This window comes from Lissotriton vulgaris, unplaced genomic scaffold (genome assembly GCF_964263255.1).
Source record: "Lissotriton vulgaris unplaced genomic scaffold, aLisVul1.2 SCAFFOLD_1673, whole genome shotgun sequence".
Classification (NCBI taxonomy): Eukaryota; Metazoa; Chordata; class Amphibia; order Caudata; family Salamandridae; genus Lissotriton; species Lissotriton vulgaris.
Genome location: NW_028241535.1, coordinates 418,275 through 439,743, shown reverse-complemented (window position 1 = coordinate 439,743; position 21,469 = coordinate 418,275). Strand labels below are relative to the sequence as shown.

Here is a 21,469-nt window from a genome sequence, read left to right as displayed (position 1 = left end):
ACCCCACCCCCACTAACCATAAATATTCACCTCTCCTGCTGTCCATTCAATTGATACAAGGTATCTTGTACATGGAGAGAATGTGAGAAAAAGCAGAATTGCTTCATAGATTTGGTGACCTTGGATGGGTGGGCTGGATAAAGAAGTGAACTTGGTTTCCGGAAAGGGAGTATCATGATGGGAATGAGGAAAAGAGAACATGGACCACATTCACAGGTTAGAGAAATAAATGTAATAGGTTGAATGGTTTTGAAAAGCTAGCTTTGAGCAGGAATTGTTTTTTAAAACTGCAAAGAACTAAAAAAGTCAATGTGGGATTGGAGGCACAATCTGAGCAGAAAGCACCATAAGCTGCTATGGTGCAACTCTTATGTTGACTAGAAACTTTAATATGATGATGCTCTTCTTTTGATATTTCTTTGAGTTACATTTTATTGTATGTAGCTGACACAGCACTGTTTGCAGCTCCTCAGTTTATGGTTATCCCGTGACAACAATGTATTCATCATATTTATTATTCTACAAAAGTATTTTTAAATGCACTGATGTGGTGTTTGCATGCTATGCAAGATGGTACATCATTGAATGTTTATAAGGAGCATCGCATAGGATATGTGATATTTGGCACCTGGAGGATTAGGACACGCAGATCCTGAAAAGAAGTTAAGACTCTATAGCAAGAGCCGTCTTTATTCTGAGTCTAATCTTTACTTTTAGTGAAATGGTTTATGAAAACCAATCAACTGCTCCAGGTGAGGCTCGAACTCACAACCTCGGCATGGCTCAGTGCAAGTACTGCTGTATAAGTACCGCGCGCTAACCGATTGCGCCACTGGAGCTCACTGTTTTCATTTCTCCCCATTTGAGCCATCTAGTGCTAACCAAGTAGATACTGCACTGCTCCATTATTCACTGTGCAAGATCGACTCACATGCTAGCATGTTATCATGACAATTAAAAATACAGTCCAAATGGAATAGATTTGATAATTCTGCTATATCGTGTGCTCTGTCTATTGAACACCCCATACATTTGCCGTTCTGACACAGTCTAGGATAAACTTATGCTTATTTTTAATTAGCACATAGTTAGAATTTCACCAAAAATGAAATATAGGCTCCTAAGGCAGACGAGGTGGCCGAGTGGTTAAGGCGATGGACTGCTAATCCATTGTGCTCTGCACGCGTGGGTTCGAATCCCACCTTCGTCGGAAAGCCATCAGACACTCTTTTGAAGGTGAGCATGTCTCGTAGTACAATTACACTCTCTTTCAAGACACTGCCATAATCCACTAGAAGGGCCCAACTGACTATTCCATTATGGCATTTATGTCAAATAAAGGGAAGTATTTTGTGCTTAATTGAAATTAGATCTTTCATGAAGTGTCCAGAGGATTGCCTATTCCTCACTCCTGGCCTTCCAACCAGTTTGGATAGATAGACTGATAAGAAAGCATTTCTTACTCCTAAAGTTTCAGACGTCTCAAGTGTATGAGTGTTTACATTTGTCTGCCCCACAGAGACAGATCACTTCTAATAAGTGAGTTCTCTATCTGTCACTGATTGCGGACATACTCACTAGAGCTTTCAGTTCAGTATGGTCATAAATGTGAATACTCTTATGTTCTCAAATCAAAATGGAGTTTTTCCTACTTTCAAGAAAAGTGTCTTAAGCATGCTCTTCGATTTGTGCACGCATGTAGACATTCAAATGCAACTGCATTTCCATACAGAGTCTCAAAATCATAGATATCTTCATACCGCAGTAAGAATACATGTTGCGATTTAAAAACTGCAGGCAGACTGGCCTTGTAGCACAGTGGCAGAGCACTGGTCTTGTAAACCAGGGGTCATGAGTTCAAGCCTCATCAGGGCCTTTTTATATGTGTGTTTCTGTATGTTGTTTTCAAGTCATTCTTTCTAGGAGTCACACCTTGTCTTAAGTTTGCTTATTGACAAGCTTCCCTTTCCATCTTTCATCTTATCAAGAAGACTTCATGAAAACCATTGAACCATAAACTATTGCCTCACCCCTTCCGATCGCCTGAAGAACGCCTGACAAACGCCATTCTCACCCCGCCGGGCAAGCCCTGCCGGGCAAAGCCAAATAAGCCATGCATATTTAAAGTTCCTTTGAAAGGCAGAGCGAGGACTAGGACGTCTGTTCCGACTGAGTCTGCATCCACAGAAAGGATGAAATAAGGCTCTAGAAATTTCAACAAGGAGATATGAACTTCATCCGCCTTAAAATACTTTTTCTCCCAGATACCCCGGCTCTTAGTCAAATGAGGTTAATCTTCAAAACCCCACCCCCACTAACCATAAATATTCACCTCTCCTGCTGTCCATTCAATTGATACAAGGTATCTTGTACATGGAGAGAATGTGAGAAAAAGCAGAATTGCTTCATAGATTTGGTGACCTTGGATGGGTGGGCTGGATAAAGAAGTGAACTTGGTTTCCGGAAAGGGAGTATCATGATGGGAATGAGGAAAAGAGAACATGGACCACATTCACAGGTTAGAGAAATAAATGTAATAGGTTGAATGGTTTTGAAAAGCTAGCTTTGAGCAGGAATTGTTTTTTAAAATTGCAAAGAACTAAAAAAGTCAATGTGGGATTGGAGGCACAATCTGAGCAGAAAGCACCATAAGCTGCTATGGTGCAACTCTTATGTTGACTAGAAACTTTAATATGATGATGCTCTTCTTTTGATATTTCTTTGAGTTACATTTTATTGTATGTAGCTGACACAGCACTGTTTGCAGCTCCTCAGTTTATGGTTATCCCGTGACAACAATGTATTCATCATATTTATTATTCTACAAAAGTATTTTTAAATGCACTGATGTGGTGTTTGCATGCTATGCAAGATGGTACATCATTGAATGTTTATAAGGAGCATCGCATAGGATATGTGATATTTGGCACCTGGAGGATTTGGACACGCAGATCCTGAAAAGAAGTTAAGACTCTATAGCAAGAGCCGTCTTTATTCTGAGTCTAATCTTTACTTTTAGTGAAATGGTTTATGAAAACCAATCAACTGCTCCAGGTGAGGCTCGAACTCACAACCTCGGCATGGCTCAGTGCAAGTACTGCTGTATAAGTACTGCGCGCTAACCGATTGCGCCACTGGAGCTCACTGTTTTCATTTCTCCCCATTTGAGCCATCTAGTGCTAACCAAGTAGATACTGCACTGCTCCATTATTCACTGTGCAAGATCGACTCACATGCTAGCATGCTATCATGACAATTAAAAATACAGTCCAAATGGAATAGATTTGATAATTCTGCTATATCGTGTGCTCTGTCTATTGAACACCCCATACATTTGCCGTTCTGACACAGTCTAGGATAAACTTATGCTTATTTTTAATTAGCACATAGTTAGAATTTCACCAAAAATGAAATATAGGCTCCTAAGGCAGACGAGGTGGCCGAGTGGTTAAGGCGATGGACTGCTAATCCATTGTGCTCTGCACGCGTGGGTTCGAATCCCACCTTCGTCGGAAAGCCATCAGACACTCTTTTGAAGGTGATCATGTCTTGTAGTACAATTACACTTTCAAGACACTGCCATAATCCACTAGAAGGGCCCAACTGACTATTCCATTATGGCATTTATGTCAAATAAAGGGAAGTATTTTGTGCTTAATTGAAATTAGATCTTTCATGAAGTGTCCAGAGGATTGCCTATTCCTCACTCCTGGCCTTCCAACCAGTTTGGATAGATAGACTGATAAGAAAGCATTTCTTACTCCTAAAGTTTCAGACGTCTCAAGTGTATGAGTGTTTACATTTGTCTGCCCCACAGAGACAGATCACTTCTAATAAGTGAGTTCTCTATCTGTCACTGATTGCGGACATACTCACTAGAGCTTTCAGTTCAGTATGGTCATAAATGTGAATACTCTTATGTTCTCAAATCAAAATGGAGTTTTTCCTACTTTCAAGAAAAGTGTCTTAAGCATGCTCTTCGATTTGTGCACGCATGTAGACATTCAAATGCAACTGCATTTCCATACAGAGTCTCAAAATCATAGATATCTTCATACCGCAGTAAGAATACATGTTGCGATTTAAAAACTGCAGGCAGACTGGCCTTGTAGCACAGTGGCAGAGCACTGGTCTTGTAAACCAGGGGTCATGAGTTCAAGCCTCATCAGGGCCTTTTTATATGTGTGTTTCTGTATGTTGTTTTCAAGTCATTCTTTCTAGGAGTCACACCTTGTCTTAAGTTTGCTTATTGACAAGCTTCCCTTTCCATCTTTCATCTTATCAAGAAGACTTCATGAAAACCATTGAACCATAAACTATTGCCTCACCCCTTCCGATCGCCTGACGAACGCCTGAGAAACGCCATTCTCACCCCGCCGGGCAAGCCCTGCCGGGCAAAGCCAAATAAGCCATGCATATTTAAAGTTCCTTTGAAAGGCAGAGCGAGGACTAGGACGTCTGTTCCGACTGAGTCTGCATCCACAGAAAGGATGAAATAAGGCTCTAGAAATTTCACCAAGGAGATATGAACTTCATCCCCCTTAAAATACTTTTTCTCCCAGATACCCCGGCTCTTAGTCAAATGAGGTTAATCTTCAAAACCCCACCCCCACTAACCATAAATATTCACCTCTCCTGCTGTCCATTCAATTGATACAAGGTATCTTGTACATGGAGAGAATGTGAGAAAAAGCAGAATTGCTTCATAGATTTGGTGACCTTGGATGGGTGGGCTGGATAAAGAAGTGAACTTGGTTTCCGGAAAGGGAGTATCATGATGGGAATGAGGAAAAGAGAACATGGACCACATTCACAGGTTAGAGAAATAAATGTAATAGGTTGAATGGTTTTGAAAAGCTAGCTTTGAGCAGGAATTGTTTTTTAAAATTGCAAAGAACTAAAAAAGTCAATGTGGGATTGGAGGCACAATCTGAGCAGAAAGCACCATAAGCTGCTATGGTGCAACTCTTATGTTGACTAGAAACTTTAATATGATGATGCTCTTCTTTTGATATTTCTTTGAGTTAAATTTTATTGTATGTAGCTGACACAGCACTGTTTGCAGCTCCTCAGTTTATGGTTATCCCGTGACAACAATGTATTCATCATATTTATTATTCTACAAAAGTATTTTTAAATGCACTGATGTGGTGTTTGCATGCTATGCAAGATGGTACATCATTGAATGTTTATAAGGAGCATCGCATAGGATATGTGATATTTGGCACCTGGAGGAGTCGGACACGCAGATCCTGAAAAGAAGTTAAGACTCTCTAGCAAGAGCCGTCTTTATTCTGAGTCTAATCTTTACTTTTAGTGAAATGGTTTATGAAAACCAATCAACTGCTCCAGGTGAGGCTCGAACTCACAACCTCGGCATGGCTCAGTGCAAGTACTGCTGTATAAGTACCGCGCGCTAACCGATTGCTCCACTGGAGCTCACTGTTTTCATTTCTCCCCATTTGAGCCATCTAGTGCTAACCAAGTAGATACTGCACTGCTCCATTATTCACTGTGCAAGATCGACTCACATGCTAGCATGTTATCATGACAATTAAAAATACAGTCCAAATGGAATAGATTTGATAATTCTGCTATATCGTGTGCTCTGTCTATTGAACACCCCATACATTTGCCGTTCTGACACAGTCTAGGATAAACTTATGCTTATTTTTAATTAGCACATAGTTAGAATTTCACCAAAAATGAAATATAGGCCCCCAAGGCAGACGAGGTGGCCCAGTGGTTAAGGCGATGGACTGCTAATCCATTGTGCTCTGCACGCGTGGGTTCGAATCCCACCTTCGTCGGAAAGCCATCAGACACTCTTTTGAAGGTGAGCATGTCTCGTAGTACTATTACACTCTCTTTCAAGACACTGCCATAATCCACTAGAAGGGCCCAACTGACTATTCCATTATGGCATTTATGTCAAATAAAGGGAAGTATTTTGTGCTTAATTGAAATTAGATCTTTCATGAAGTGTCCAGAGGATTGCCTATTCCTCACTCCTGGCCTTCCAACCAGTTTGGATAGATAGACTGATAAGAAAGCATTTCTTACTCCTAAAGTTTCAGCCGTCTCAAGTGTATGAGTGTTTACATTTGTCTGCCCCACAGAGACAGATCACTTCTAATAAGTGAGTTCTCTATCTGTCACTGATTGCGGACATACTCACTAGAGCTTTCAGTTCAGTATGGTCATAAATGTGAATACTCTTATGTTCTCAAATCAAAATGGAGTTTTTCCTACTTTCAAGAAAAGTGTCTTAAGCATGCTCTTCGATTTGTGCACGCATGTAGACATTCAAATGCAACTGCATTTCCATACAGAGTCTCAAAATCATAGATATCTTCATACCTCAGTAAGAATACATGTTGCGATTTAAAAACTGCAGGCAGACTGGCCTTGTAGCACAGTGGCAGAGCACTGGTCTTGTAAACCAGGGGTCATGAGTTCAAGCCTCATCAGGGCCTTTTTATATGTGTGTTTCTGTATGTTGTTTTCAAGTCATTCTTTCTAGGAGTCACACCTTGTCTTAAGTTTGCTTATTGACAAGCTTCCCTTTCCATCTTTCATCTTATCAAGAAGACTTCATGAAAACCATTGAACCATAAACTATTGCCTCACCCCTTCCGATCGCCTGACAAACGCCATTCTCACCCCGCCGGGCAAGCCCCGCCGGGCAAGCCCCGCCGGGCAAAGCCAAATAAGCCATGCATATTTAAAGTTCCTTTGAAAGGCAGAGCGAGGACTAGGACGTCTGTTCCGACTGAGTCTGCATCCACAGAAAGGATGAAATAAGGCTCTAGAAATTTCAACAAGGAGATATGAACTTCATCCCCCTTAAAATACTTTTTCTCCCAGATACCCCGGCTCTTAGTCAAATGAGGTTAATCTTCAAAACCCCACCCCCACTAACCATAAATATTCACCTCTCCTGCTGTCCATTCAATTGATACAAGGTATCTTGTACATGGAGAGAATGTGAGAAAAAGCAGAATTGCTTCATAGATTTGGTGACCTTGGATGGGTGGGCTGGATAAAGAAGTGAACTTGGTTTCCGGAAAGGGAGTATCATGATGGGAATGAGGAAAAGAGAACATGGACCACATTCACAGGTTAGAGAAATAAATGTAATAGGTTGAATGGTTTTGAAAAGCTAGCTTTGAGCAGGAATTGTTTTTTAAAATTGCAAAGAACTAAAAAAGTCAATGTGGGATTGGAGGCACAATCTGAGCAGAAAGCACCATAAGCTGCTATGGTGCAACTCTTATGTTGACTAGAAACTTTAATATGATGATGCTCTTCTTTTGATATTTCTTTGAGTTACATTTTATTGTATGTAGCTGACACAGCACTGTTTGCAGCTCCTCAGTTTATGGTTATCCCGTGACAACAATGTATTCATCATATTTATTATTCTACAAAAGTATTTTTAAATGCACTGATGTGGTGTTTGCATGCTATGCAAGATGGTACATCATTGAATGTTTATAAGGAGCATCGCATAGGATATGTGATATTTGGCACCTGGAGGATTAGGACACGCAGATCCTGAAAAGAAGTTAAGACTCTATAGCAAGAGCCGTCTTTATTCTGAGTCTAATCTTTACTTTTAGTGAAATGGTTTATGAAAACCAATCAACTGCTCCAGGTGAGGCTCAAACTCACAACCTCGGCATGGCTCAGTGCAAGTACTGCTGTATAAGTACCGCGCGCTAACCGATTGCGCCACTGGAGCTCACTGTTTTCATTTCTCCCCATTTGAGCCATCTAGTGCTAACCAAGTAGATACTGCACTGCTCCATTATTCACTGTGCAAGATCGACTCACATGCTAGCATGTTATCATGACAATTAAAAATACAGTCCAAATGGAATAGATTTGATAATTCTGCTATATCGTGTGCTCTGTCTATTGAACACCCCATACATTTGCCGTTCTGACACAGTCTAGGATAAACCTATGCTTATTTTTAATTAGCACATAGTTAGAATTTCACCAAAAATGAAATATAGGCTCCTAAGGCAGACGAGGTGGCCGAGTGGTTAAGGCGATGGACTGCTAATCCATTGTGCTCTGCACGCGTTGGTTCGAATCCCACCTTCGTCGGAAAGCCATCAGACACTCTTTTGAAGGTGAGCATGTCTCGTAGTACAATTACACTCTCTTTCAAGACACTGCCATAATCCACTAGAAGGGCCCAACTGACTATTCCATTATGGCATTTATGTCAAATAAAGGGAAGTATTTTGTGCTTAATTGAAATTAGATCTTTCATGAAGTGTCCAGAGGATTGCCTATTCCTCACTCCTGGCCTTCCAACCAGTTTGGATAGATAGACTGATAAGAAAGCATTTCTTACTCCTAAAGTTTCAGCCGTCTCAAGTGTATGAGTGTTTACATTTGTCTGCTCCCACAGAGACAGATCACTTCTAATAAGTGAGTTCTCTATCTGTCACTGATTGCGGACATACTCACTAGAGCTTTCAGTTCAGTATGGTCATAAATGTGAATACTCTTATGTTCTCAAATCAAAATGGAGTTTTTCCTACTTTCAAGAAAAGTGTCTTAAGCATGCTCTTCGATTTGTGCACGCATGTAGACATTCAAATGCAACTGCATTTCCATACAGAGTCTCAAAATCATAGATATCTTCATACCGCAGTAAGAATACATGTTGCGATTTAAAAACTGCAGGCAGACTGGCCTTGTAGCACAGTGGCAGAGCACTGGTCTTGTAAACCAGGGGTCATGAGTTCAAGCCTCATCAGGGCCTTTTTATATGTGTGTTTCTGTATGTTGTTTTCAAGTCATTCTTTCTAGGAGTCACACCTTGTCTTAAGTTTGCTTATTGACAAGCTTCCCTTTCCATCTTTCATCTTATCAAGAAGACTTCATGAAAACCATTGAACCATAAACTATTGCCTCACCCCTTCCGATCGCCTGACGAACGCCTGACAAACGCCATTCTCACCCCGCCGGGCAAGCCCTGCCGGGCAAAGCCAAATAAGCCATGCATATTTAGAGTTCCTTTGAAAGGCAGAGCGAGGACTAGGACGTCTGTTCCGACTGAGTCTGCATCCACAGAAAGGATGAAATAAGGCTCTAGAAATTTCACCAAGGAGATATGAACTTCATCCCCCTTAAAATACTTTTTCTCCCAGATACCCCGGCTCTTAGTCAAATGAGGTTAATCTTCAAAACCCCACCCCCACTAACCATAAATATTCACCTCTCCTGCTGTCCATTCAATTGATACAAGGTATCTTGTACATGGAGAGAATGTGAGAAAAAGCAGAATTGCTTCATAGATTTGGTGACCTTGGATGGGTGGGCTGGATAAAGAAGTGAACTTGGTTTCCGGAAAGGGAGTATCATGATGGGAATGAGGAAAAGAGAACATGGACCACATTCACAGGTTAGAGAAATAAATGTAATAGGTTGAATGGTTTTGAAAAGCTAGCTTTGAGCAGGAATTGTTTTTTAAAATTGCAAAGAACTAAAAAAGTCAATGTGGGATTGGAGGCACAATCTGAGCAGAAAGCACCATAAGCTGCTATGGTGCAACTCTTATGTTGACTAGAAACTTTAATATGATGATGCTCTTCTTTTGATATTTCTTTGAGTTAAATTTTATTGTATGTAGCTGACACAGCACTGTTTGCAGCTCCTCAGTTTATGGTTATCCCGTGACAACAATGTATTCATCATATTTATTATTCTACAAAAGTATTTTTAAATGCACTGATGTGGTGTTTGCATGCTATGCAAGATGGTACATCATTGAATGTTTATAAGGAGCATCGCATAGGATATGTGATATTTGGCACCTGGAGGAGTCGGACACGCAGATCCTGAAAAGAAGTTAAGACTCTCTAGCAAGAGCCGTCTTTATTCTGAGTCTAATCTTTACTTTTAGTGAAATGGTTTATGAAAACCAATCAACTGCTCCAGGTGAGGCTCGAACTCACAACCTCGGCATGGCTCAGTGCAAGTACTGCTGTATAAGTACCGCGCGCTAACCGATTGCGCCACTGGAGCTCACTGTTTTCATTTCTCCCCATTTGAGCCATCTAGTGCTAACCAAGTAGATACTGCACTGCTCCATTATTCACTGTGCAAGATCGACTCACATGCTAGCATGTTATCATGACAATTAAAAATACAGTCCAAATGGAATAGATTTGATAATTCTGCTATATCGTGTGCTCTGTCTATTGAACACCCCATACATTTGCCGTTCTGACACAGTCTAGGATAAACTTATGCTTATTTTTAATTAGCACATAGTTAGAATTTCACCAAAAATGAAATATAGGCCCCCAAGGCAGACGAGGTGGCCGAGTGGTTAAGGCGATGGACTGCTAATCCATTGTGCTCTGCACGCGTGGGTTCGAATCCCACCTTCGTCGGAAAGCCATCAGACACTCTTTTGAAGGTGAGCATGTCTCGTAGTACAATTACACTCTCTTTCAAGACACTGCCATAATCCACTAGAAGGGCCCAACTGACTATTCCATTATGGCATTTATGTCAAATAAAGGGAAGTATTTTGTGCTTAATTGAAATTAGATCTTTCATGAAGTGTCCAGAGGATTGCCTATTCCTCACTCCTGGCCTTCCAACCAGTTTGGATAGATAGACTGATAAGAAAGCATTTCTTACTCCTAAAGTTTCAGCCGTCTCAAGTGTATGAGTGTTTACATTTGTCTGCCCCACAGAGACAGATCACTTCTAATAAGTGAGTTCTCTATCTGTCACTGATTGCGGACATACTCACTAGAGCTTTCAGTTCAGTATGGTCATAAATGTGAATACTCTTATGTTCTCAAATCAAAATGGAGTTTTTCCTACTTTCAAGAAAAGTGTCTTAAGCATGCTCTTCGATTTGTGCATGCATGTAGACATTCAAATGCAACTGCATTTCCATACAGAGTCTCAAAATCATAGATATCTTCATACCGCAGTAAGAATACATGTTGCGATTTAAAAATGCAGGCAGACTGGCCTTGTAGCACAGTGGCAGAGCACTGGTCTTGTAAACCAGGGGTCATGAGTTCAAGCCTCATCAGGGCCTTTTTATATGTGTGTTTCTGTATGTTGTTTTCAAGTCATTCTTTCTAGGAGTCACACCTTGTCTTAAGTTTGCTTATTGACAAGCTTCCCTTTCCATCTTTCATCTTATCAAGAAGACTTCATGAAAACCATTGAACCATAAACTATTGCCTCACCCCTTCCGATCGCCTGACGAACGCCTGACAAACGCCATTCTCACCCCGCCGGGCAAGCCCCGCCGGGCAAGCCCCGCCGGGCAAAGCCAAATAAGCCATGCATATTTAAAGTTCCTTTGAAAGGCAGAGCGAGGACTAGGACGTCTGTTCCGACTGAGTCTGCATCCACAGAAAGGATGAAATAAGGCTCTAGAAATTTCAACAAGGAGATATGAACTTCATCCCCCTTAAAATACTTTTTCTCCCAGATACCCCGGCTCTTAGTCAAATGAGGTTTATCTTCAAAACCCCACCCCCACTAACCATAAATATTCACCTCTCCTGCTGTCCATTCAATTGATACAAGGTATCTTGTACATGGAGAGAATGTGAGAAAAAGCAGAATTGCTTCATAGATTTGGTGACCTTGGATGGGTGGGCTGGATAAAGAAGTGAACTTGGTTTCCGGAAAGGGAGTATCATGATGGGAATGAGGAAAAGAGAACATGGACCACATTCACAGGTTAGAGAAATAAATGTAATAGGTTGAATGGTTTTGAAAAGCTAGCTTTGAGCAGGAATTGTTTTTTAAAATTGCAAAGAACTAAAAAAGTCAATGTGGGATTGGAGGCACAATCTGAGCAGAAAGCACCATAAGCTGCTATGGTGCAACTCTTATGTTGACTAGAAACTTTAATATGATGATGCTCTTCTTTTGATATTTCTTTGAGTTACATTTTATTGTATGTAGCTGACACAGCACTGTTTGCAGCTCCTCAGTTTATGGTTATCCCGTGACAACAATGTATTCATCATATTTATTATTCTACAAAAGTATTTTTAAATGCACTGATGTGGTGTTTGCATGCTATGCAAGATGGTACATCATTGAATGTTTATAAGGAGCATCGCATAGGATATGTGATATTTGGCACCTGGAGGATTAGGACACGCAGATCCTGAAAAGAAGTTAAGACTCTATAGCAAGAGCCGTCTTTATTCTGAGTCTAATCTTTACTTTTAGTGAAATGGTTTATGAAAACCAATCAACTGCTCCAGGTGAGGCTCAAACTCACAACCTCGGCATGGCTCAGTGCAAGTACTGCTGTATAAGTACCGCGCGCTAACCGATTGCGCCACTGGAGCTCACTGTTTTCATTTCTCCCCATTTGAGCCATCTAGTGCTAACCAAGTAGATACTGCACTGCTCCATTATTCACTGTGCAAGATCGACTCACATGCTAGCATGTTATCATGACAATTAAAAATACAGTCCAAATGGAATAGATTTGATAATTCTGCTATATCGTGTGCTCTGTCTATTGAACACCCCATACATTTGCCGTTCTGACACAGTCTAGGATAAACTTATGCTTATTTTTAATTAGCACATAGTTAGAATTTCACCAAAAATGAAATATAGGCTCCTAAGGCAGACGAGGTGGCCGAGTGGTTAAGGCGATGGACTGCTAATCCATTGTGCTCTGCACGCGTTGGTTCGAATCCCACCTTCGTCGGAAAGCCATCAGACACTCTTTTGAAGGTGAGCATGTCTCGTAGTACAATTACACTCTCTTTCAAGACACTGCCATAATCCACTAGAAGGGCCCAACTGACTATTCCATTATGGCATTTATGTCAAATAAAGGGAAGTATTTTGTGCTTAATTGAAATTAGATCTTTCATGAAGTGTCCAGAGGATTGCCTATTCCTCACTCCTGGCCTTCCAACCAGTTTGGATAGATAGACTGATAAGAAAGCATTTCTTACTCCTAAAGTTTCAGCCGTCTCAAGTGTATGAGTGTTTACATTTGTCTGCCCCACAGAGACAGATCACTTCTAATAAGTGAGTTCTCTATCTGTCACTGATTGCGGACATACTCACTAGAGCTTTCAGTTCAGTATGGTCATAAATGTGAATACTCTTATGTTCTCAAATCAAAATGGAGTTTTTCCTACTTTCAAGAAAAGTGTCTTAAGCATGCTCTTCGATTTGTGCACGCATGTAGACATTCAAATGCAACTGCATTTCCATACAGAGTCTCAAAATCATAGATATCTTCATACCGCAGTAAGAATACATGTTGCGATTTAAAAACTGCAGGCAGACTGGCCTTGTAGCACAGTGGCAGAGCACTGGTCTTGTAAACCAGGGGTCATGAGTTCAAGCCTCATCAGGGCCTTTTTATATGTGTGTTTCTGCATGTTGTTTTCAAGTCATTCTTTCTAGGAGTCACACCTTGTCTTAAGTTTGCTTATTGACAAGCTTCCCTTTCCATCTTTCATCTTATCAAGAAGACTTCATGAAAACCATTGAACCATAAACTATTGCCTCACCCCTTCCGATCGCCTGACGAACGCCTGACAAACGCCATTCTCACCCCGCCGGGCAAGCCCCGCCGGGCAAAGCCAAATAAGCCATGCATATTTAAAGTTCCTTTGAAAGGCAGAGCGAGGACTAGGACGTCTGTTCCGACTGAGTCTGCATCCACAGAAAGGATGAAATAAGGCTCTAGAAATTTCAACAAGGAGATATGAACTTCATCCCCCTTAAAATACTTTTTCTCCCAGATACCCCGGCTCTTAGTCAAATGAGGTTAATCTTCAAAACCCCACCCCCACTAACCATAAATATTCACCTCTCCTGCTGTCCATTCAATTGATACAAGGTATCTTGTACATGGAGAGAATGTGAGAAAAAGCAGAATTGCTTCATAGATTTGGTGACCTTGGATGGGTGGGCTGGATAAAGAAGTGAACTTGGTTTCCGGAAAGGGAGTATCATGATGGGAATGAGGAAAAGAGAACATGGACCACATTCACAGGTTAGAGAAATAAATGTAATAGGTTGAATGGTTTTGAAAAGCTAGCTTTGAGCAGGAATTGTTTTTTAAAACTGCAAAGAACTAAAAAAGTCAATGTGGGATTGGAGGCACAATCTGAGCAGAAAGCACCATAAGCTGCTATGGTGCAACTCTTATGTTGACTAGAAACTTTAATATGATGATGCTCTTCTTTTGATATTTCTTTGAGTTACATTTTATTGTATGTAGCTGACACAGCACTGTTTGCAGCTCCTCAGTTTATGGTTATCCCGTGACAACAATGTATTCATCATATTTATTATTCTACAAAAGTATTTTTAAATGCACTGATGTGGTGTTTGCATGCTATGCAAGATGGTACATCATTGAATGTTTATAAGGAGCATCGCATAGGATATGTGATATTTGGCACCTGGAGGATTAGGACACGCAGATCCTGAAAAGAAGTTAAGACTCTATAGCAAGAGCCGTCTTTATTCTGAGTCTAATCTTTACTTTTAGTGAAATGGTTTATGAAAACCAATCAACTGCTCCAGGTGAGGCTCGAACTCACAACCTCGGCATGGCTCAGTGCAAGTACTGCTGTATAAGTACCGCGCGCTAACCGATTGCGCCACTGGAGCTCACTGTTTTCATTTCTCCCCATTTGAGCCATCTAGTGCTAACCAAGTAGATACTGCACTGCTCCATTATTCACTGTGCAAGATCGACTCACATGCTAGCATGTTATCATGACAATTAAAAATACAGTCCAAATGGAATAGATTTGATAATTCTGCTATATCGTGTGCTCTGTCTATTGAACACCCCATACATTTGCCGTTCTGACACAGTCTAGGATAAACTTATGCTTATTTTTAATTAGCACATAGTTAGAATTTCACCAAAAATGAAATATAGGCTCCTAAGGCAGACGAGGTGGCCGAGTGGTTAAGGCGATGGACTGCTAATCCATTGTGCTCTGCACGCGTGGGTTCGAATCCCACCTTCGTCGGAAAGCCATCAGACACTCTTTTGAAGGTGAGCATGTCTCGTAGTACAATTACACTCTCTTTCAAGACACTGCCATAATCCACTAGAAGGGCCCAACTGACTATTCCATTATGGCATTTATGTCAAATAAAGGGAAGTATTTTGTGCTTAATTGAAATTAGATCTTTCATGAAGTGTCCAGAGGATTGCCTATTCCTCACTCCTGGCCTTCCAACCAGTTTGGATAGATAGACTGATAAGAAAGCATTTCTTACTCCTAAAGTTTCAGACGTCTCAAGTGTATGAGTGTTTACATTTGTCTGCCCCACAGAGACAGATCACTTCTAATAAGTGAGTTCTCTATCTGTCACTGATTGCGGACATACTCACTAGAGCTTTCAGTTCAGTATGGTCATAAATGTGAATACTCTTATGTTCTCAAATCAAAATGGAGTTTTTCCTACTTTCAAGAAAAGTGTCTTAAGCATGCTCTTCGATTTGTGCACGCATGTAGACATTCAAATGCAACTGCATTTCCATACAGAGTCTCAAAATCATAGATATCTTCATACCGCAGTAAGAATACATGTTGCGATTTAAAAACTGCAGGCAGACTGGCCTTGTAGCACAGTGGCAGAGCACTGGTCTTGTAAACCAGGGGTCATGAGTTCAAGCCTCATCAGGGCCTTTTTATATGTGTGTTTCTGTATGTTGTTTTCAAGTCATTCTTTCTAGGAGTCACACCTTGTCTTAAGTTTGCTTATTGACAAGCTTCCCTTTCCATCTTTCATCTTATCAAGAAGACTTCATGAAAACCATTGAACCATAAACTATTGCCTCACCCCTTCCGATCGCCTGACGAACGCCTGACAAACGCCATTCTCACCCCGCCGGGCAAGCCCCGCCGGGCAAGCCCCGCCGGGCAAAGCCAAATAAGCCATGCATATTTAAAGTTCCTTTGAAAGGCAGAGCGAGGACTAGGACGTCTGTTCCGACTGAGTCTGCATCCACAGAAAGGATGAAATAAGGCTCTAGAAATTTCAACAAGGAGATATGAACTTCATCCCCCTTAAAATACTTTTTCTCCCAGATACCCCGGCTCTTAGTCAAATGAGGTTAATCTTCAAAACCCCACCCCCACTAACCATAAATATTCACCTCTCCTGCTGTCCATTCAATTGATACAAGGTATCTTGTACATGGAGAGAATGTGAGAAAAAGCAGAATTGCTTCATAGATTTGGTGACCTTGGATGGGTGGGCTGGATAAAGAAGTGAACTTGGTTTCCGGAAAGGGAGTATCATGATGGGAATGAGGAAAAGAGAACATGGACCACATTCACAGGTTAGAGAAATAAATGTAATAGGTTGAATGGTTTTGAAAAGCTAGCTTTGAGCAGGAATTGTTTTTTAAAATTGCAAAGAACTAAAAAAGTCAATGTGGGATTGGAGGCACAATCTGAGCAGAAAGCACCATAAGCTGCTATGGTGCAACTCTTATGTTGACTAGAAACTTTAATATGATGATGCTCTTCTTTTGATATTTCTTTGAGTTACATTTTATTGTATGTAGCTGACACAGCACTGTTTGCAGCTCCTCAGTTTATGGTTATCCCGTGACAACAATGTATTCATCATATTTATTATTCTACAAAAGTATTTTTAAATGCACTGATGTGGTGTTTGCATGCTATGCAAGATGGTACATCATTGAATGTTTATAAGGAGCATCGCATAGGATATGTGATATTTGGCACCTGGAGGAGTCGGACACGCAGATCCTGAAAAGAAGTTAAGACTCTATAGCAAGACCGTCTTTATTCTGAGTCTAATCTTTACTTTTAGTGAAATGGTTTATGAAAACCAATCAACTGGAAAGGAGCGACCACTCGGTCCCCCCGAACGTATGGCAGAGTACCTCGATCCCCCCGGGAAGCCATTTTGGGCGGGAGGCGCGTCTCGGCTGGTATGCCCGAAGCGGCGTAGCCGGGGCGCGCGTTTTCCCGCCCTAGAGTGGGCTGGCCTAGACACTGACGCGGCTGGCCACGCCCTCGGGGCAGGCAGGGGCGGGTTTACGCCCGCCCTGAAGACGGATAAAAAGGGACGCAAGACCAGAAGGCATCCTCTTGTTCCTGTGCTCTGAAGCTGCACCTCCTCGCTGCACGTGAGCTCGAGACGGAACGAAGAGCCAATTTTGAGAGCGTTGTAATCTTTCTTTTGTCTTACAGATACTCTGTCGGAGAAATGCCTAAGAAAGGCGGGAAGAGAATGACGACTGAACAGATGGTTCGGGTCCTCATGAAGGAGATGTCTGAGCTGAAGAAGCGGGTGGCGGAGAGAGACGGGGAAGGGGGGCCGGAACGTCCGTCGGCTGGAGCAACTCCAGGAGGGAGAGCCAAGAGGCCAAGGAGGGGGCCAGCCGGGGGAGACGTCCCGGTTCCCTGTACCCCGCTCGAAGCGCCAACCCCAGTACCGGCGGAGGGGAATCCGATTCCCGTGGTGGTCACCCCGGTGTCCAATGAGGATATGCCGCCCGAGCTGGCAGCACAACTTGCAGCGTGGTTGGGCGACAGTAGCGAGGGCGCCACGGCTGCCGAGGCGCAGGCGCTAATGAAGCAATTGCGCGAGAAACGGGATGCAGCCAAGGTGTCCACGCCGGCTGCGGTAGTTGACAAGCCACAAGGGACGATTGCGACCGCAGAAGCAGCGTCCGGGGCAGGTAAGCGGCCATTGCCGATTGCGAGGGATGAGTCAGCACCCTCTCGTAGAGAAAGGTTGGGTCAACATGTTCCTTTGGCGATTAAGGAAAAGATTTGGGCGGGTGAATATGTGAACATCTTCTCGTTGCTTGTTGATCATTATGAGGTGGAGCATGTTAAGGGTCAGAAAGATCTCATGCATCCGAGTGTTTGGCGCGCAAAAATGGCCGCCTTTAAAGTGAATGAGAATATTGGCAATTGGGGCAAAGCATGGGGAATTTTTACGTCAATCTTAGGGGAACGTAGGCCCGAGTTGCTTTCCGAGTTGCCGACCTATCAGTCGCGAATCATGGGGTACTCGACGTCACACCAGGGTAACGATTGGTTCTGCTACGATAATCTTTTTAGGAAGGCTAAAGAGCATAATAAAAGCTTAACCTGGGATTGTTATGATTCTTTGACATGGGATAAAATGAAGGAGACAGGTATGTTGAAAATGCCGTTGGTAGGAAGTAACGTTGGCGAATCCTCCCGCCAATATGTGGGGACGCCCTTTCGTTCAGGTACGGGTACCGACGATTACTCGAGACCTGCCGGCAATACAGGAAAAAGGGGGTTCTGCTTTAATTTCAACAGAGGTAAATGTACTAGGCCCCAGGGATCGTGTAAATTTAAACATGAATGTAGTGGGTGCGGGTCGTCCCATCCTGAGTCCACGTGCAGAGCCAAAACGGGTGATAACGGGGGTAGAGGAGGCGCCAAACAGGTCTAACATAGTCCGAGGGGCGCCTTTACCTACCCCGATTGATACCCTGGCGATGATTCCCTGGCTCAGTGAATACCCGGATCGTACTTCTGCTGGGGTGCTGCGGAACGGATTTTCGTATGGTTTCCGCATCCCGGTAGGGGACTTTCAGGGTGTGGAGAAGTGTAAAAATCAACTTTCCGTCCTGCAGCATACGACCGTGGTACAGGATAAGATCCGGAAAGAGGTTACTCGAGGTCGGGTCGCCGGCCCGTTTATTGTACCCCCGGTGCAGAATTTTGTTTGTTCTCCTTTAGGGGTGGTCCCCAAGAAGGACCCAGGTGAGTTCCGACTGATTCATAATTTGTCAGCTCCACGTGGTCTTTCTGTAAATGATGCAATAGATCCAGAAGTGTGTTCAGTGCGGTACGCATCCTTCGATGAGGCCGTAGCCATTTTGAATCGCCTGGGGCCCGGGGCGCTGATGGCGAAGTCAGATATCGAGTCAGCGTTCCGATTGCTCCCGGTACACCCAGACGACCAGCGTCTCCTGGGTTTCATGTTTCAGGGTTATTATTACATGGATAGGTGTATGCCGATGGGGTGCTCTATATCTTGTGCCTATTTCGAGAAATTCAGTAGTTTTCTACAATGGGTCTTCACAAAGAAGACGGGTTTCCAACATGTAATGCATTACCTTGATGATTTTCTGTTCCTTGGGGCAGCCGGGGATCTCGAATGTGGCCGGGCCTTGGCCGAATTTTGTGTGTTAATGAACCAGTTTGGTGTGCCATTGGCACCGGGTAAAACGGTGGGTCCTGCGACTTGCCTCGAGTTTCTGGGGATCGAGTTAGACTCCAGTGAGGGTTGTTTTCGTTTGCCAGCTGACAAAGTGTGGAAGTTCAGGGCGGCCTTGCAAGTGTGTATAAATGGATCTAAAGTTACGCTGCATCAATTACAGCAGTTGGTGGGACAGTTGAATTTTGCCCTGAGGGTGATACCAATGGCCCGCCCCTTTTCCCGTTCAATTGCCCAAGCTATGGTCGGCCTAAAGGAGGGCCATCATCGCACGAGACTATCGGCTGAGGTCCGCCAGGACATGCGTATTTGGTTAGCATTTCTGGCGGACTTTAATGGTCGAGTCGTCTGGAACAAACCAGCCGTGTCCTCTGAAGAGCTGGGGCTATGGACAGATTCAGCAGGTAGCATAGGTTTTGGTGCCATCTTCGGCACAAAATGGTCGGCACAGAGGTGGCCGACATGGTGGCATGACAATGGTCTGACAAGTAATATTGCTTTCTTGGAACTTTTCCCCATTTTGGTGGCCCTGAGAACCTGGCCCGAAGGGTTCAAAGATCACTCTGTGATATTTTGGTCTGACAATATGACCGTGGTTGAGTGCATCAATAGTCAGGCAGCACGATGTAAACTGATTTTAAGACTGCTCAAAGAAATTGTCTTACTGTGTATGCAACTGAATGTGCTATTCAGAGCAAAACATGTTCCAGGGGTAATGAATCAGGCGGCTGATGCACTGTCTCGTTTTCATATGCAGGCTTTCTCGGGTTTCCTTCCCTCAGCGGACCCAGAGCCGGCACCCTTTCCCGAAGCTCTCTGGTCTCTCGGTGCCCCGAACTTCGTCACCTCGTGGGAGAGAGTCTAGCACCAAGGACGAGGAAGGCATATGAAGGGGCGTTTCGGTCCTATTTAGCCTTTTTGGGGACTGATAGAGAGAGGCTTTGGGGCCACGAGGAATGGGTAGTAAATTTTCTGATGTCCTTACGTAGGGCTGGGAAATCGGTGGCGACGGCCCAGAGGCATCGTGCTGCCATTTCCTTTGTTGCCAGGGCTCATAGTATCCAGGACCCAACAGCGTCTTTCGTTGTACAGAAGGCGCTGCGTGGGTGGCAACGCCTTGAGGGTCGCAGAGTAGATGAGAGGCGCCCGATAGGTTTGGATAGGTTGGCCCAGTTGTTGGCCACACTCCCTGCCACATGTTCATCTCAGTTTGAGACGGTTTTGTTCCGAGCCGCTTTTACGCTAGCATTTCACGGGGCGATGCGGGTAAGCGAACTGGTAGCAAGGAACAAACAGGAAGTGGCAGGGGGTTTGTGCCAGGAACACGTGCAGATCAGAGGAGAGACAATGACTGTCTCCTTTGTCAGGTCCAAGACCGATCAAGATGGGATGGGTGACTGCATAATCATACGCAGGATTCCTGGGTCCTCCATGTGTCCGGTAAAGTGTTTAGAAGATTACCTAGCACGAAGGGTGGCATCATGGGGGGGGACCTTGTTGAGACACGCGGACGCCACCCCACTGACGAAATTTCAGTTTCAGCGGGTACTTGCGATGTCGATTGCCGCTGCGGGCTTGAACCCGGGCGAGTTTGGGACCCATTCCTTTCGGATAGGGGCTGCTACAGAAGCTACAGCCAGGGGTCTTAATGTTGAACAAGTGAAACGAATGGGGCGTTGGTCCTCCAATTGTTATAAGAGGTATGTGCGGTTGCATATGTTGTGAAGCTTTAATAATGTACTCACGCCTCTTGTTTTTGTTTGGTTTTCAGTTGCGCAAGCCTACGAGGCGGGGCGGACTATGCAGTCGACCCAACACCGGGCCAGCGGTCAGACATCACCGGCTGTGAAAAAGGAGGTGTGGGTCGTGGGCCACTCATACGTGAGGCGTGCCGCGGACGTATTCAAAGCAGGTGACATGATTCACGTAGCTGGGGAATACGGGTACAGGGTGTCCTTCTACGGAAGAGGCGGTCTCTGTATTGACCAGTTTCAAACATTTTTCGAGGGTTTGTTAGGGCGGACGAGGTCACCGCCGTCTATAGTCATAGTGCATTTAGGGGGCAATGATTTGGTCACCACCGGTAGACGACTTCTCCTGGAGGCAATGCTTTCCACTGTAAGTTGGTTGGCGAGGAGAGTTCCGGGGTGCACAATTGCGTGGTCCCATATGATCCCACGAAAGGTGTGGCGGGGGGCTATTTCTATTCCTGCTT

At 43.5% G+C, this 21,469-nt stretch overlaps 21 non-coding genes across 21 annotated transcripts; 14 read left to right on the top strand and 7 right to left on the bottom strand.

Moving 5' to 3' along the window:
• Positions 1-744: 744 nt before the first annotated feature.
• TRNAI-UAU (transfer RNA isoleucine (anticodon UAU)) lies at positions 745-839 on the bottom strand. The gene is made up of 2 exons: positions 802-839; positions 745-780 (listed from the first exon to the last, which is right to left on the bottom strand). It is a non-coding gene; the product is annotated as a tRNA-Ile (tRNA).
• A 289-nt stretch (positions 840-1,128) lies between these two features.
• TRNAS-GCU (transfer RNA serine (anticodon GCU)) lies at positions 1,129-1,210 on the top strand. The gene has a single exon. It is a non-coding gene; the product is annotated as a tRNA-Ser (tRNA).
• A 594-nt stretch (positions 1,211-1,804) lies between these two features.
• TRNAT-UGU (transfer RNA threonine (anticodon UGU)) lies at positions 1,805-1,876 on the top strand. The gene has a single exon. It is a non-coding gene; the product is annotated as a tRNA-Thr (tRNA).
• A 1,170-nt stretch (positions 1,877-3,046) lies between these two features.
• Positions 3,047-3,141, bottom strand: TRNAI-UAU (transfer RNA isoleucine (anticodon UAU)). The gene is made up of 2 exons: positions 3,104-3,141; positions 3,047-3,082 (listed from the first exon to the last, which is right to left on the bottom strand). It is a non-coding gene; the product is annotated as a tRNA-Ile (tRNA).
• Positions 3,142-3,430: 289 nt separating this feature from the next.
• Positions 3,431-3,512, top strand: TRNAS-GCU (transfer RNA serine (anticodon GCU)). Its single transcript has one exon. It is a non-coding gene; the product is annotated as a tRNA-Ser (tRNA).
• A 590-nt stretch (positions 3,513-4,102) lies between these two features.
• Positions 4,103-4,174, top strand: TRNAT-UGU (transfer RNA threonine (anticodon UGU)). The gene has a single exon. It is a non-coding gene; the product is annotated as a tRNA-Thr (tRNA).
• Positions 4,175-5,344: 1,170 nt separating this feature from the next.
• TRNAI-UAU (transfer RNA isoleucine (anticodon UAU)) lies at positions 5,345-5,439 on the bottom strand. Its single transcript has 2 exons — positions 5,402-5,439; positions 5,345-5,380 (listed from the first exon to the last, which is right to left on the bottom strand). It is a non-coding gene; the product is annotated as a tRNA-Ile (tRNA).
• A 289-nt stretch (positions 5,440-5,728) lies between these two features.
• On the top strand, positions 5,729-5,810 carry TRNAS-GCU (transfer RNA serine (anticodon GCU)). Its single transcript has one exon. It is a non-coding gene; the product is annotated as a tRNA-Ser (tRNA).
• Positions 5,811-6,404: 594 nt separating this feature from the next.
• Positions 6,405-6,476, top strand: TRNAT-UGU (transfer RNA threonine (anticodon UGU)). The gene has a single exon. It is a non-coding gene; the product is annotated as a tRNA-Thr (tRNA).
• Positions 6,477-7,649: 1,173 nt separating this feature from the next.
• TRNAI-UAU (transfer RNA isoleucine (anticodon UAU)) lies at positions 7,650-7,744 on the bottom strand. The gene is made up of 2 exons: positions 7,707-7,744; positions 7,650-7,685 (listed from the first exon to the last, which is right to left on the bottom strand). It is a non-coding gene; the product is annotated as a tRNA-Ile (tRNA).
• A 289-nt stretch (positions 7,745-8,033) lies between these two features.
• Positions 8,034-8,115, top strand: TRNAS-GCU (transfer RNA serine (anticodon GCU)). The gene has a single exon. It is a non-coding gene; the product is annotated as a tRNA-Ser (tRNA).
• A 595-nt stretch (positions 8,116-8,710) lies between these two features.
• TRNAT-UGU (transfer RNA threonine (anticodon UGU)) lies at positions 8,711-8,782 on the top strand. The gene has a single exon. It is a non-coding gene; the product is annotated as a tRNA-Thr (tRNA).
• A 1,170-nt stretch (positions 8,783-9,952) lies between these two features.
• On the bottom strand, positions 9,953-10,047 carry TRNAI-UAU (transfer RNA isoleucine (anticodon UAU)). Its single transcript has 2 exons — positions 10,010-10,047; positions 9,953-9,988 (listed from the first exon to the last, which is right to left on the bottom strand). It is a non-coding gene; the product is annotated as a tRNA-Ile (tRNA).
• A 289-nt stretch (positions 10,048-10,336) lies between these two features.
• Positions 10,337-10,418, top strand: TRNAS-GCU (transfer RNA serine (anticodon GCU)). Its single transcript has one exon. It is a non-coding gene; the product is annotated as a tRNA-Ser (tRNA).
• Positions 10,419-11,011: 593 nt separating this feature from the next.
• Positions 11,012-11,083, top strand: TRNAT-UGU (transfer RNA threonine (anticodon UGU)). Its single transcript has one exon. It is a non-coding gene; the product is annotated as a tRNA-Thr (tRNA).
• Positions 11,084-12,267: 1,184 nt separating this feature from the next.
• On the bottom strand, positions 12,268-12,362 carry TRNAI-UAU (transfer RNA isoleucine (anticodon UAU)). Its single transcript has 2 exons — positions 12,325-12,362; positions 12,268-12,303 (listed from the first exon to the last, which is right to left on the bottom strand). It is a non-coding gene; the product is annotated as a tRNA-Ile (tRNA).
• A 289-nt stretch (positions 12,363-12,651) lies between these two features.
• Positions 12,652-12,733, top strand: TRNAS-GCU (transfer RNA serine (anticodon GCU)). Its single transcript has one exon. It is a non-coding gene; the product is annotated as a tRNA-Ser (tRNA).
• Positions 12,734-13,327: 594 nt separating this feature from the next.
• TRNAT-UGU (transfer RNA threonine (anticodon UGU)) lies at positions 13,328-13,399 on the top strand. Its single transcript has one exon. It is a non-coding gene; the product is annotated as a tRNA-Thr (tRNA).
• A 1,170-nt stretch (positions 13,400-14,569) lies between these two features.
• Positions 14,570-14,664, bottom strand: TRNAI-UAU (transfer RNA isoleucine (anticodon UAU)). Its single transcript has 2 exons — positions 14,627-14,664; positions 14,570-14,605 (listed from the first exon to the last, which is right to left on the bottom strand). It is a non-coding gene; the product is annotated as a tRNA-Ile (tRNA).
• A 289-nt stretch (positions 14,665-14,953) lies between these two features.
• TRNAS-GCU (transfer RNA serine (anticodon GCU)) lies at positions 14,954-15,035 on the top strand. The gene has a single exon. It is a non-coding gene; the product is annotated as a tRNA-Ser (tRNA).
• Positions 15,036-15,629: 594 nt separating this feature from the next.
• TRNAT-UGU (transfer RNA threonine (anticodon UGU)) lies at positions 15,630-15,701 on the top strand. Its single transcript has one exon. It is a non-coding gene; the product is annotated as a tRNA-Thr (tRNA).
• The last annotated feature ends 5,768 nt before the right edge of the window (positions 15,702-21,469 follow it).